Consider the following 16,192-nt stretch of genomic DNA (forward strand, 5'->3'; position numbering starts at 1 on the left):
AGTTTCATGTAGCCTAAAAACAGAGAGTATAACATAGGTAGTAGACCCTGAGCAGCTTTAGCAAGAAAAAAAAAAGTTGAACAGTAAGGACTGTGCTATCCATGTTTCTCTTCCAAAGAGCAAGCTTGATTATAACTCTTCAGATTTGCAAGTTACTCATCTGAGTAAAGCGGGGAGATGTATCAGCCTTCTCTGGCCGCAGCTGAGCAGGTGACAGAGCAAACTGGCTGCAGGAAACATTAACAGAAGGAGCCAGAGAGTTTCCTGCCCAGGCCAACAGAGAGGAGAGGGAAGAAGAGGAAAGAAAATGGTAACAGAAATGTTTCTAATGCCAGAAATGTAAGAGTGCCTTTGTTACAAAACACAGGCATCGATTTCCTGTTTCCATAACTTGTGATTGGTGAGTTATTTTTACATTTATCTTAATGAGGTTACACCCTGCTCTGAGATTTCATAAGCCATTTTCCTGCCTCTGAAACAAACAAAATATTCTTCACTCCAATTCCATTTCTTTGTTGACCTTGGGAAAACTGAATAAGAGAATAGTGTAGGTTACACATTAACCTATGTGTCCAAGATTGTGGGGGGAGAAGGAGCAATCAGGCTTTGTGAAAGCTGAGAAATTATTTGCCTGCAAGACTTGGTTCAGTGTTTTTTTTTACAAACTTTTAATTGTACCTTGAAAAGTTACATTTCTTAAATTCTGGAGGAAAAGTTCTCAAAAAAGAGTGTAAATATGTATTTGGCCTTGCACAATGCATTCCAAATCAATTCTGACAAAAATCTTGTGTGGGTGAATAAAAATTAATGGAACATGATTCATTGTGGGCATCAAATATTCAAATTAATAAAGAGCATAGCCAAGTAGACACAATTATTTTATTCTTTGGTTATTACCTGCATGCTGCAGTGGACAGAGGAATTTGGAATGTGTCCTTTATTGCTGCTATGCTGCTTCGGGCCCTGGCTTGAGAATTAAGGATTCATGCTTCTACATAATGATATATGATTAGCACTGTGAAAGTAATTGAACTCTTCATTCTAGACAATCCCTTGCAGTGTCAGCAAGAAGCTGGAACAAACTGTGTCATTTAACAGAGTTATGCTGTAAGTGAGAAAAACCTCTGATCCCTGCACAATTAACTTCCTAATAATTTTAGGTTTTCAAGATTAAATGAGGGAATTAATATAATAGACCATGTAAATGTGCATCAGAGAAATAAAGCAAGGCAAAGACACTAAAAGGGATGGAAAATTTAAGGAAATTAACAATTGCTCTCAAATATAATAAGAGACAGGTGTCAGGCTGTTAAAAGGATGATTGTTGTAACTGGAGCAGCTGAGGATGGTAAATGTGCAGCTGTTACAAAGATTAGTTGTGTTGTAACAGAATACTTGTTTTGCTGGTGCACTCTACTAAACTAAATTATATTACAACGAGCTCATAATGTATCCTGGAAAGTGAAGTAATAACGATATTGACACCTATTTTCCATAATAAAATACTATACCTCGAATCATTTATCATAACTATGCATTAAAATCTCAGAAAAATGGCTTTTTTATGAAATTTCTCAATTTTCTTCATTAAGTGTATGAAATATCTCAATAACATTTTAAGACAACAATAATACAATTGCATTATGTTCCATTAACTTCAAAATGGTCAAATTTGGTGTTCACTAGTTCTAAACACCCTTTTATTCTGGGAATTTAGTTTTATCAAAATGTTAAATCAGTGTACAGTGATGAGCTGTATTTCAGGTAATTCTGTAAAATGTGATGAGTGTTCTTCCAGCATAAGGACTAGGTTATATTTGGTTCAGTCTAGGACTCACACTGTCCTTTAGGAAAAAAAGGAAAGAAAAGAGATTTATTCTCAATCTCAATGTCAGTTATTCTCAAATGAATTTGTTGCAACGCCATCTGATTAATTAATGTTCTCGTGTGCAACACAGAACATTGGGCAGAAAGAAAAAAATGTATCCAAATAGAGGTGACTGTATTGATGGCAGTCTATGGTGTTGGTTTTTTAAAAGAGTCTGAATTTTAGTCAACTCATTCACAACCTTCTGAAAAGAGTGTTATGTTCCTTGGTGGCAGGAAACTGGGTTTATTCAGGGAAGTTTTGTTCATAATATTTTGTTTTGATAAAGTATACAATTTCTCCTTCATGCCTCTCTTAGTCAATACCATCCCATATGAGTTCCATTCACATTAGCAAGTGAATGCTAGTTCTACCAAACACATGAATTGAAAATTAAAATATCAATATATTTAAGCTGATAAATTACTCTGAGAATTGATCACCATTCTTATGCAACTTTGGAAACTCTTCTGTGTGTTTTATGCATACTTGATGGCTGGCTAAATAAACTTGACTCACCTTACCAATGTTAAATTGACCAGACACCAGACACAAAATACTAGCCATTAATTTGTTAGTGATTAGAAAAACTTTCTATCTACCTGAATAGATTTAAACAAAGCATTCATCTTTTACTATTAAAGTGAATCTGATACGGCAAAATTCAAATGCTTACAATTTTATTCTTTCAGCTTTTTCTGCCTTGTTTTTATTTGTGTTTTTAGTTTTTGCTGAAGTGAGGTTGCTATGCAGATAAGCTTCTGTGAGTTTTTAATAACCACTGGCTCATTGAATTTGGATACAAGGTTTGATGGACATGAACACTCTAGCTGGTTACCTTGCAGATTCGTTTGAATAATCAAAAAGACCAATGTGAAGTGATGATGAATTTTTATATTGCTGAACTACTATCCTTATAAAGAATGAAAAAAAATTATATTGACTATGATAGTTTTGGTTTAACCTTTTCTAAACATTTCTATAAGTTTGAATAAACTTTTCTATACATTCAAGTGAGCAGTTACCTCACTTGTGGATTCTAAAACCTTAATGAAATTTTACTTATAAGAAAGTGGGTAGGGGGCACCTGGGTGGCTCAGTCAGTTAAGCACCCGAGTTTGGCTTAGGTCATGGTCTCGTGGTTTGCAAGTTCAAGCCCCGCATACAGCTCTGTTCCTAGAGCTTGTAGCCAGTAGCCTGCTTCAGATTCTATGTCTCCCTCTCTCTCGACCCCTCCCCCACTTGCGCCCTGTTTCTCTCTCAAATATAAACATTAAAAAAAAAGAAGAAAGTGAGTAGAATACTTCAATGAAAACTTACATTGTTGCTGCTGATATGCATGAGTGTCAAAGGTATATCTTCTGGGTAACATCAGCATTTCGAGGTGGTGAATCTGGTTGTGCCATATTTAATAGTATGCTGTAATCAGTTGACTTTTCTGTTATTATAACACAAGCTACTCTAAACCTTTTGTTTTCATCAAAGTAATTGTGGGTTGAACAAATGCACAGAAATATATAAGTTTATAAATGTATAAAAATGTATGCAAGTAACAAAAAAGTCTATTATATTCAGTTCTAATATCATGACAAATTCCAGAGCATATAAAAAGCATGCTGTTGGGTCTGAAAAGTCAGCAGATTAAGGCTTTGGGCTAAGTAGTACATCAGCAATAAGAAATAATAGTGAGGCATTTTGAAATCCGTGTAATTCTCTATACGTGCTTGTGTCTCTTACTTTATTCAAATGTATTTGTTATTTGTTTACTTATCTTTCCTCCCTTTCTCTCTACCTCATACCTATTTCCAAAGATGTGTCAATGGCATAAGAATAGGCTTTTGTTTTTCTTATAGTTCTGTGTCCTGCCATGTCCAACAGATTGCCTTTCATTTAAAGAGTTCACAAATAAGTTTAAGTGAATTGATCAGATGGACACCCATGGATTCAAAGCTGGAGAACAAACTCAAGATAATGTACAGAAACCAAAGGGGCAGAAAGTGTTCAGAAAGCAATAGGGAAAATAAATGAAAACAGCAGAAGCTCTAAAAAAAATACAGAGAGGCAAGCAGACTGCCTTCAAGAAGGCTGGGTCAGTTGAAGAAACTGGGCATTCATTCCATTCAATACCCAAATACTAGTCATGATGAACACTGAGTGAGAGCAGTGAAAAGAAAAGCCTCTTCCCTGACCTCCTGCAATTTGTTGCCTAGTAGAAAGATGAAGGAAATAAACATTATGGTTGGGTAGATAATAATGGATGGACAAAGTGTGCAGTGGTCAGCCAGGACTCCTCTGAATAGATGATATTTATTCTGAGACCTAAAAGGTGAGGGGGGAGGGGGAAGAACGGCTATTCAAAAGTGGGATGAATTATAGTCTAAACAGAGTGAACGTGTACCAAATTCCTGAGATGAGAGAAAACTTGGAATGTCCAAGGAACTGCAAATAAAAGCCAGGGAGGCTGGAGGAGTGAGTGAGAGATGAGGTTTGGTGGAAGATGAAGATGGAGAAAGAGGCAGTAGCAAAATAATGTAGAATCTTAGAAAACAAGGTAAAGGTTTGATTCTAGGTACAGTGGGAGATGTCATACTGATTCCATGTGCAGCAGAAATCATGACATAATTTAACTTAAAAGGAAAATGAATAAAAATACCCCTCTGGTTGCCATATGAAGAATAGATTTTTAAGTATAGTTGACGTATAATGTTATATTAGTTTCAGGTGTACAACATAGAGATTTGACAAGTTTATACATTATGCTATACTCACCACAAGTATTGCTACCATGTCACCATATACTATTATAGTACCATTGACTATATTCCCTATAGTACCATTGACTGTACCTTTTGTTCCCCTTACGTATTCATTCCATAACTGGAAACCTGGGGGGCACTTGGCTGGCTCAGTCAGTAGAAAATGCAACTCTTGATCTCAGGGTCATGAGTTCAGTCCCCACGTTGTGGGTAGAGCTTACTTTAAAAAAAAAAAAACAAACCTGTATTTCCCACTCTCTTTCACCCATTTTGCCCATCCCCACCATCGCCCTCCACTCGTGGCAACCATCAGTTTATTCTGTGTATTTATGGATCTGTTTCTGCTCTTTATTTATTCTTTTTTTTTTTGATTCCACATTTAAGTGAAATCATACAGTTTTTGTCTTTCTCTCTATGCCTTATTTCACAGCATTATACCCTCTGGATCCATCCATGTTGTTATAAATGGCAAGATCTCATCCTTTTTTGTGGCTGCATGATATTTCTGTATATGTGTGCAGATATGTGTGTGTGTGTGTGTGTGTGTGTGTGTGTGTACACACACACACACCACATCTTCCATATGCATTATTCTATCAGTGGACACTTAAGTTGTTTCTGTATCTTGGCTGTTCTAAATAATGCTTCAGTGAACATAAGGGTGCATTGATTTTTTCAAATCAGTGTTTGGTTTTATTTGGGGGGTGGATACCCAGTAGTACAATTTCTGGATCATATATATTTCTGTTTTTAATTTGTGAGGAACCTCCATACTATTTTATAGAGTGGCTGTGCCAATTTACATTCCCACTAACAGTGTTCCACATCTTCACCAACACTTGTTATTTCTTACCATGTGAAAATTAGATTTTAAGGGAAACCAGAGTAGAAGTGGGAAAGCCAGTTGGAAGGCTGTAGAAGCATCTCTGATGTGAAACTATGGCAGCCTCAATTTGGGCAATCACAATGAAACAGTGAAAAGTAGAGCTGTTTGATTAACTAGCACCTGCTGAAGGATTATATAGCAGAGATAGGAATGGAGAAAGTGAATGAACCACCACTGACTTACAGGTGCCAAGTTTGAGATCAATTAGAAACTGTTGAAAATTACTGCATTTACTCAGATGGGGAACCCAACAAAAGGGAGAGAAAACAAAGGTTGGATAGAAGTATGAATCAGTAGTCCACTTTTAGATATATTCATGTGGAGATACTTATTAGAGGACCAAATGGACATGTCTGCCCATGTGAATTTGGAGATCAGATGAGGATGTCTTGGCTGAGACTTTAACTTGGAAATCATCAGCACAATATAGTATTTAAAGGAATGGCCAGGCACCCAGGTGGCTCAGTTGGTTAAGCATCCTACTCTTGGCTTCAGCTCAGGTCATGATCTCACGGTTCATGAGTTTGAGCCCCACATCAGGCTCTGTGCTGACAGTGTGGAGCCTGCTTGGGATTCTCTTTCCCTCCCTCCCCCTCTGCCCCTCCCATGCTTCTCTCTCTCTCAAAATTTATAAACTTATAAAAAAACTCATTTATTTAAATAAATGAATACATGGAAATATATGAAATCATCCAGAGTCAAAAGTAGAGAAAAGATCCAAGTACCACCAGCAATTAGAAATATCATGGAGGGTGGGTGGGAGATGGGTATTGAGGAGGGCATCTGTTGGGATGAGCACTGGGTGTTGTGTGGAAACCAGTTTGACAATAAATTTCATAATCAATCAATCAATAAAAAGAAAGAAAGAAAGAGAAAGAAAGAAAGAAAGAAATGCCATGACATGACTATTCCTGTAAGTTGTGTTTCTACCATAGGCACACCTCCTTAGACCTTTCCAGCTAGGATCAGCTGCATGGAACAGGACATAGTTTTCATAGGTTCTCCCAGTGGAAATAGGAGATTCATTGCTAACTGAGTAGGGAATATTCATGGCTAGAAAAAAATACCAGGTGTTAATTTTTTAATTTATTTTGTTTAAGTTTATTTGTTTATTTTAAGAGAGAGGGAGAGAGAATTCCAAGCAAGCTCTGCACTGTCAGTGTGAGGAGTCCAATGCAGGGCTCAAACTCACGAACCCCTGAGATCATGACCTGAACTGAAATCAAGAGTTGGATGCTTCACCAGCTGAGCCACCAGGCACCCCAGTATTAATAATCTGAAGTTTCTGTTGTAGTACAACATAGCTTTTGATTGAGAAACATGCTATCTGACACTAAATCTGAAGCCTAGTCTACAACCTGGGCAAGGGGAAACCTTTCCTCTGTGTAAACATTCAATATTCTAAAAGCCTTAAGTTTCCTGGATGCAACTGGTTAAATTTACTAATGGAATGTTGGTCTTTTTCATCCCAAGTCACCTACTCTCTTACCCACTCCCCACTGGGCATGGTTTTCTTTTGTTGATCAACATCAATCTTAGAAATGGATCCAAAGTTAATTCTGACATAAGTGAAAATGGTAACTTTTAAAATATTACTTTTCCCTGAAGAATTTCTTTTCAACAAAAATTTGGAAAATTACAGTGACATTGAAAACATTAAAGGTTTTGTAATTAAAGTCTTTACTTGTGGAATTTCAGATATTTGCATTCAGGAGAAATTAACTGGGGTAAAGGAGGGAGAAGAATTTTTATTTTACTATTGGTAGCGTTAACATATTCAATGAAAAACACATTTTGGAAGCAGAGAATACAGATTTTGCTACAATGCATATCTAAGATATTTTATTCCCTTCATTTATTGTAACACATGATACTCAACTGAATTCTGTGTAAAAGTACAAATGAAGTATCAAGATTTTTCTAAAAAAATTATTTTTTCTTAAAGAACTGAAAACTATGTTTCTCATAAGGTAAAAATAATAATGATGGTGCCTAAGGTTTGTTTTATATTTATGCATTTTTATTTTTCTTCCTTATAAAAAACGATTTTGAGATTACTTTAAAAATTGCCTTCAGCACCCTTCCTCTTAGGAGAAACAGAAGCAACACACGCTTGAAAGTACTAGATTTAAAAATAGAGCAGAGGCCCTATTATTTGAAACACAGTTCAAGGCAACACAGACAATAAAGCCATTGGCTGGGGTAAAATTTAACTGACCCTTTCAAGGTTGAAATAGGTCTTCAATCAAAATGTTTCTTTCTCAGTAAAGGAAGAGCTCTGCATTGAACTGATTTAATAGTAAAACCTACTGAAAAAGCTCTCACTGGGGAAAACATAAGCTAAAACAAAAACAACAACAATAAAAACCCACTACAATTGTGGTAACTAGACTTGTTGAGCTGTATTTCTCTACTCCAAAGGATACAACAGAGGAGAGGATTTTTTTTTAAAGTAAAACAAGTCAGATGGACAATGTGTTTGTTTGTTTGTTTGTTTTTTGGAATTGTTATTCCTTACTCCTGCTGTGTTTATTCAGTTGTTGTATACTTCTCACGAGATTTTAGACTTCTCATAAGTAATATTTAAATAAAAACGCTCTAGTTTTTAACACAAAAGGATATATATGGTTTGCTCTAATGCTTTTTTCTATCAATGTACCCACCTGCCTTCAGGTTGAATCTGGTTGTAAGTTTTCACTACAGTAAATGAGTCATAGTAAAGACATTAGCTTGTGCTTCGTGGGAAATGTAAAAAAATTTTCCTTGGAAGTTGAGGATATAAATTTCATCCTAGTGAAGTATCTTTCAGTGGCTCTATTTTGTTTTCCAAGCTCTTGACCACTGTAGTAATAATCACATCAGATGCACAGGCCATCAAGCTGGACATATTAAAATCAATGGGAGGTTTGAAATGATTCAACAAGGTGAGACCAGTGTATCTTCTTGGTTTCAAAATCAAGAACAGCAAAAAGTATTACTTCACTTCTATTGATTCAGGTTGGGGGCAAATCTGATTGGTGCATAAATCCCTGACAAAGAAATGTTAATAGAAGCCATAATTCTGAAACCTCCTCAAGTTGTGGAAAGTGAGTCAGACCACACAACAAACCCAGCTCCATTATTAATTTCATACTTGAGTAAAACCACACAGTTAAGCATTCACCACCTGAATTCAAACTACAGCAGACAACAGGATTCGGTGACAACCATAAAGAAAAGTTGAGTTTAAAAAAAAAAACTAGAATACAAGGCTTTCTGTCAAAAAAAAGTCATTTTACTAAGATATGTATTTATTGAATTTAATCATAATATATATATGTATATAATATGAACCAGCAATAAGGCCAAAGCTTATACCATCTGAATGAATTAAAGCACAAAAGTAATTTTCCAGATAATTCTATAAATGACTATTTCTCTTGCCTGGAATCTGAATTAGGCAGAATTCTGTTAATTAGAATTAACAGCATTCTATTCTTTTTCTTTTCCTATCCCTAATTGTTATAATTATTTTTACATTTTGCCCAGTTCTTCACTTTGACAATGCAGATTTCTTTCAATTATCAAATTGTCTCAAATAATTTTGTGAACCTTAGAAATCCCATGTAAAGTATTGAATATATAGATCAGGAGAGCACCATAAAAACAGTGGTCTGTGTTACAAATAAGTATCACTACAACCACTGATTGCACTGTTAAATACATGGCCGGTAGCAGTTTAGAGTGGTACTGGCTTAGGAAAATGTGTCAAGAAAGGAAGAAAAGGAGAAATTACCAAACACAAATTTGCTTGCCTATTGATGGAAACTGATATACTTTTTGAAGTAATGTCTTATTGAAATGTAAGAGTTTCACCTGACTTTTAGCTCTTTTCAACATAAAACATAATTTGCATGCGTGCACATGTACACACACACACACACACACACACACACACACACACATCTATCGATGGACACTTGAGCTGTTTCCATAATTTGGTTATTGTAAATAATGCTGCTATAAACATCAAAGTACCGGTATCATGTTGAATTAGTATTTTTGTATTCTTTGGGTAAATACCTAGCAGTGCAATTGCTGGACCATAGGGTAGTTCTATTTTTTTTTAAATATTCAATGACATTTTTTAAGTTTATTTTTGAAACAGAGCATGAGAAGAGCAGGGCAGAGAGAGAAGAGACAAAGAATCACAAGCAGGCTCCAGGTTGTTAGCACAGAGCTCTTGCTTGTTGTTGTTGCTTGAGATTTTCTTTCTTTTTTTTTTATATATATAATTTATTGTCAAATTGGTTTCCATATAACAAGCAGTGCTCATCCCAATAGGTGGCCTCCTCAATGCCCATCACCCACTTTGCACTCCCTCCCACCCCCAATCAACTCTCAGTTTATTTTCAGTTTTTTAAGAGTCTCATATGGTTTGCCTCCTTCCCTCTCTGTAACTTTTTTTCCCCTTCCTCTTCCCCATGGTCTTCTGTTAACTTTCTCAGGATCCACATAAGAGTGAAAACATATGGTATCTGTCTTTCTCTGCCTGACCTATTTCACTTAGCATAACACACTCCAGTTCCATCCACATTGTTACAAAAGGCCATATTTCATTCTTTCTCATTGCCAAGTAGTATTCCATTGTATATATAAACCACAACTTCTTTATCCATTTGTCAGTTGAGGGACATTTAGGCTCTTTCCATAATTCGGCTATTGTTGAAAGTGCTGCTATAAACATTGGGGTACAAGTGCCCCTATGCATCAGTACTCCTGGGGTACAAGTGCCCCTATGCATCAGTACTCCTGTATCCCTTGGGTACATTCCAGCAGTGCTATTGCTGGGTCATAGGCTAGATCTATTTTTAATTTTTTGAGGAACCTCCACACTGCTTTCCAGAGTGGCTGTACAGTTTGCCTTCCCACCAACAGTGCAAGAGGGTTCCCATTGCTCCACATCCTCTCTAGCTCTACAGTCTCCTGATTTGTTCATTTTAGCCACTCTGACTGGCGTGAGGTGGTATCTCAGTGTGGTTTTGATTTGTATTTCCCTGATGAGGAGTGACATTGAGCATCTTTTCATGTGCCTGTTGGCCATCTGGATGTCTTCTTTAGAGAAGTGTCTATTCATGTTTTCTGCCCATTTCTTCACTGGATTATTTGTTTTTTGGGTGTGGAGTTTGGTGAGCTCTTTATAGATTTTGGATACTAGCCCTTTGTCCAATATGTCATTTGCAAATATCTTTTCCCATTCCTTCAGTTGCCTTTTAGTTTTGTTGATTGTTTCCTTTGCAGTGCAGAAGCTTTATATCTTGATGAGACCCCAATAGTTCATTTTTGCTTTTAATTCCCTTGCCTTTGGGGATGTGTCAAGTAAGAAATTGCTGTGGCTGAGTTCAGAGAGGTTTTTTCCTTCTTTCTTCTCTAGGGTTTGGATGGTTTACTGTCTCATATTCAGGTCCTTCGTTCATTTTCAGTTTATTTTTGTGAATGGTGTAAGAAAGTGGTCTAGTTTCATTCTTCTGCATGTTGCTGTCCAGTTGTCCTAGCACCATTTGTTAAAGAGACTGTCTCGGGGCGCCTGGGTGGCTCAGTCGGTTAAGCAGCCGACTTTGGCTCAGGTCACGATCTCACGGTCTGTGAGTTCGAGCCCCCCCGTCGGGCTCTGTGCTGACTGCTCAGAGCCTGGAGCCTGTTTCAGATTCTGTGTCTCCCTCTCTCTCTGACCCTCCCCCATTCATGCTCTGTCTCTCTCTGTCTCACAAATGAATAAACGTTAAAAAAAAATAAAAAAAAAAAGAGACTGTCTTTATTCCATTGGATATTCTTTCCTGCTTTGTCAAAGATTAGTTGGCCATACTTTGTGGGTCCAATTCCAGAGTCTCTATTCTATTCCATTGGTCTATGTGTCTGTTTTTGTGCCAATACCATGCTGTCTTGATGATGACAGTTTTGTAGTAGAGGCTAAAGTCTGGGATTGTGATGCCTCCTGCTTTGGTCTTCTTCAATATTACTTTGGCTATTTGGGGTCTTTTGTGGTTCTATACAAATTTTAGGATTGCTTGTTCTAGCTTGGAGAAGAATGCTGGTGCAATTGTGATTGGGATTGCATTGAATGTGTAGATTGCTTTGGGTGGTATTGACATTTTAACAATATTTATTCTTCCAATCCATGAACATGGAATGTTTTTCCATTTCTTTGTATCTTTTTCAATTTCCTTCATAAGCTTACTATAGTTTTCAGGATACAGACCTTTTACATCTTTGGTTAGGTTTATTTCTAGGTATTTTATGATTCTTGGTGCGATTGTGAATGGGATCAGTTTCTTTATTTATCTTTCTGTTGCTTCATCTGTGCCAATTTTGATGCCTTTGTTGTCTGATTGCTGATGCTAGAATTTCTAATATGTTAAACAACAGCAGTGAGAGTGGACATCCCTGTCGTGTTCCTGATCTCAGGGGGAAAGCTCTCAGTTTTTCCCCATGGAGGATGATATTATCTGCGGGCTTTTCATAAATGGCTTTTATAATGTTTAAGTATGTTCTTTCTATCCCAACTTTCTTGAGGGTCTTTATTAAGAAAGGATGCTGAATTTTGTCAAATGATTCTTCTGCATTGATTGACAGGATCATATGGTTCTTATCTTTTCTTTTATTAATGTGATGTATCACATTGATTTGTGAATATTGAACCAGCCCTGCAGCCCAGGAATGAATCCCACTTGATCATAGTGAATAATTCTTTTTATATGCTGTTGAATTCAATTTGCTAGTATCTTGTTGAGAATTTTTGCATCCATATTCATCAGGGATATTGGCCTGTAGTTCTCTTTTTTGCTGGGTCTCTGTCTGGTTTGGGAATCAAAGTAATGCTGGCTTCATAGAATGAGTATGGAAGTTTTCCTTCCCTTTCTATTTTTTGGAACAGCTTGAGCAGGATAGGTGTGATCTCTGCTTTAAATGTCTGGTAGAATTCCCCAGGGAAGCTGTCTGGTCCTGGACTCTTATTTGTTGGGAGACTTTTGATAACTGATTCAATTTCTTCACCAGTTATGGGTCTGTTCAAATTTTCTATTTCTTCCAGTTTGAGTTTGGGAAGTGTGTGGGTGTTTAGGAATTTGTCCCTTCTTCCAGGTTGTCCAGTTTGTTGGTATATAATTTTTCATAGTATTCCCTGATAATTGCTTGTATTTCTGAGGGATTGGTTGTAATAATTCCATTTTCATTAATGATTTTATCTATTTGGGTCCTCTCCCTTTTCTTTTTGAGAAGCCTGGCTAGAGGTTTATCAATTTTATTTTTTCAAAAAACCAACTCTTGGTTTCATTGATCTGCTCTACAGTTTTTTTAGATTTGATATTGTTTATTTCTGCTCTGATCTTTATTATTTCTCTTCTTCTGCTGGGTTTGGGGTGTCTTTGCTGTTCTGCTTCTATTTCCTTTAGGTGTGCTGTTAGATTTTGTATTTGGGATTTTTCTTGTTTCTTGAGATAGGCCTGGATTGCAATGTATTTTCCTCTTAGGACTGAGTTCGTTGCATTCCAAGCGTTTGGATTGTTATATTTTCATTTTTTTCCATATTATTTTTTTAATTTCTTCTCTAATTGCTTGGTTGACCCATTCATTCTTTAGTAGGATGTTCTTTAACCTCCATGCTTTTGGAGGTTTTCCAGACTTTCTCCTGTGGTTAATTTCATGGTGCATGGTATGATCTCCATTCTTTTACATTTATGAAGGGCTGTTTTGTGACCCAGTATGCGATCTATCTTGGAGAATGTTCCATGTGCACTCAAGAAGAAAGTATATGCCATTGCTTTGGGATGCAGAGTTCTAAATATATCTCTCAAGTCCATCTGATCCAATGTATCATTCAGGGCCCTTGTTTCTTTATTGACCATGTGTCTAGATGATCTATCCATTGTTGTAAGTGGAGTATTAAAGTCCCCTGAAATTACCACATTCTTATCAATAAGATTGCTTATGTTTGTGATTATTTTATATATTTGGGTGCTTTCGAATTCAGTGCATAGACATTTATAATTGTTGGCTCTTCCTGATGGATAGACTCTGTAATTATTATATAATGCCCTTCTTCATCTCTTGTTACAGCCTTTAATTTAAAGTCTAGTTTGTCTGGGGCTTCTGGGTGACTCGGTTGAGTGGCCGACTTCAGTTCAGGTCATGATCTCACAGCTCGTGAGTTTGAGCCCCTCATCGGGCTCTGTGCTGACAGCTCAGAGCCTGGAGACTGCTTCAGATTCTGTGTCTCCCTCTCTCTCTGCCCCTAATCCACTTGCATTCTGTCTCTGTCTCTCTCAAAAATGAAATTAAAAAAAAAAACATTAAAGTAGTTTGTCTGATATAAGTATGGCTACTCCACCTTTCTTTTGACTTCCAGTAGCATGATAGATAGTTCTCCATCCCCTCACTTTCAATGTGAAGGTGTCCTCAGGTGTAAAATGAGTCTCTTGTAGACAGCAAATAGATGGGTCTTGTTTTTTTATCCATTCTTTTTTTTTTTTTTTAACATTTTTTACTTTATTTTTGAGAAAGACAGAGACAGAGTACGAGCTGGGGAGGGGCAGAGAGAGAGGGTGACACAGAATCTGAAGGAGGCTCCAGGCTCTCAACTCTCAGCAGAGCCCGATGCGGGGCTCGAACCCACAAACCATGAGACCGTGACCTGAGCTGAAGTCAGCCACTTAACCGACTGAGCCACCCAGGCACCTTCCATTCTGATACCCTATGTCTTTTGGTTAGAGCATTTAGTCCATTTACATTCAGTGTTATTACTGAAAGATATGGGTTTAGAGTCATTGTGATATCTGTAGATTTCATGCTTGTAGTGGTGTCTCTGGTACTTTGTGGTCCTTGCAACATTTCACTCAGAGTCCACCTTAGAATCTCTTGTAGGGCTGGTTTAGTGGTGAAGAATTCCTTCAGTTTTTGTTTGTTTGGGAAAACCTTTTTCTCTTCTTCTATTCTGAATGACAGATGCTGGGTTAAAGATTCTTGGCTGCATATTTTTTCTGTTCATCACATTGAAGATTTCCTGCCATTCCTTTTTGGCCTGCCAAGTTTCAGTAGATAGGTCTGCTACTACCCTTATGTATCTACCTTTGTATGTTAGGGCCTATTTATCCCTAACTGCTTTCAGAATTCTCTCGTTATCCTTGTATTTTGCCAGTTTCACTATGATATGTTGTGCAGAAGAGCAATTCAAGTTACGTCTGAAGGGAGTTCTCTGTACCTCTTAGATTTCAATGCCTTTTTCCTTTCCTAGATCCAGGAAGTTCTCAGCTATGATTTGTTCAAGTACACCTTCAGCCCCTTTCTCTCTCTTCTTCTGGACTTCCTATGATTCAGATATTGTTCCGTTTGATTTCATCAGTTAGTTCTCTAATTCTCCCCTCATACTCCTGGATTTTTATTATTTTTCTTTTTCTCAGCTTCCCCTTTTTCCATAATTTTATCCTTTAATTCACCTGTTCTCTCCTCTGCATCTTCAATCCGTGCTATGGCCACCTCCATTTGATTTTACACCTCATTTATAGCATCTTTTAATTCCTCATGACTATTTTTTAGTCCCTTGATCTCTATAGCAATAGATTCTCTGCTGTCCTCTATGCTTTTTTCAAGCCCAGCAATTAATTTTATGACTATTATTCTAAATTCTTGTTCTGTTGTATTGCTTAAATCAGTTTTGATCAATTTGTTAGCTGTCGCTACTTCCTGGAGTTTCTTTTGAGGAGAATTCTTCCGTTTCGTCATTTTGGGTAGGGTCTGCAGTAGCTCCAAACTACAGGGCACTTCCCCTGTGCTGTCCAAAGAAACTTGTGTTGGTGGGTAGGGCTGCAGTCAGACCCGATGTCTGCCTCCAGCCCACCGCTGGGGCCGCAGTCAGACTGGTGTGTACCTTATCTTCCCCTCTCCCAGGGGCAGGACTCACTGTGGAGTGGTGTGGCCCCTGTCTGGGCTGCTTGCACACAGCCAGGCTTGTGGTGCTGCTTCGATGGGACCTGGCCAAGGGCATATTAGCTGGGGTGGATCGGTGCATAGGGGTGGGAGGGGCAGGGTTAGCTAGCTTTGCTGTAGGTGGTCCCCTGTGGGAGGGGCCCTACAGCATCTGGAGGGAGGCAGGCCCGTCCGAGGGATGGATCCACAGGAGCACAGGGTTGGGCGTTTGTGAGGTACAAGCAAGTTCAGTGATAGGAACTGGTTCCCTTTGGAATTTTGGCTGGGGGATGGGTGAGGGAAATGGTGCTTGCCTTTGTTCCCCCATCGAGCTCTGTCCTTCTGGGGCTCAACAACTCTCCCTCCAGGTGTCCTCTCGCCCTCCCCTTTCTCCAAGAGCAGAGCTGTTGACTTTTAACTTTCCAGATGTTAAGTCCCGCTGGCTGTCAGAACTCATAGAGTCCGGCCCCTCCACTTTTGCAAGCCAGACTTTGGGGGCTCTGCCTTGCCTGGAGGGCTGCCCCTCCACTGCCCTGGCTCCCTCCTGCCAATCCGTGTAGTGTGCACCTCTCTGCCCTTCCTACCCTCTTCTTTGGGCCTCTTGTCTATGCTTGGCTCCAGAGAGTCCATTCTGCTAGTCTTCCGGCAGTTTTGGGGTTATTTAGGCTGATGTGTGTGGAATCTAAGCAATCAGCAGGACGAAGTGAGCCCAGAGTCCTCCTACGCTGCCATCTTTTTTCCTCT

At 38.1% G+C, this 16,192-nt stretch overlaps 1 long non-coding RNA gene across 4 annotated transcripts in view; it reads left to right on the plus strand.

Moving 5' to 3' along the window:
* The window catches only part of LOC122236662, an 88,628-nt gene that overhangs the window by 52,984 nt on the left and 19,452 nt on the right, over positions 1 to 16,192 (plus strand). The window contains exon 4 of one of the 4 annotated variants that reach the window (XR_006214817.1): positions 119 to 788. The exons of the other annotated variants lie outside the window; for them this stretch is intronic. This is a non-coding gene — a long non-coding RNA (uncharacterized LOC122236662). Of the gene's footprint in view, positions 1 to 118; positions 789 to 16,192 lie in introns of those variants that run through there. 4 annotated transcript variants of the gene reach the window in all.

This window comes from Panthera tigris, chromosome A1 (genome assembly GCF_018350195.1).
Source record: "Panthera tigris isolate Pti1 chromosome A1, P.tigris_Pti1_mat1.1, whole genome shotgun sequence".
NCBI classification, from domain to species: Eukaryota; Metazoa; Chordata; class Mammalia; order Carnivora; family Felidae; genus Panthera; species Panthera tigris.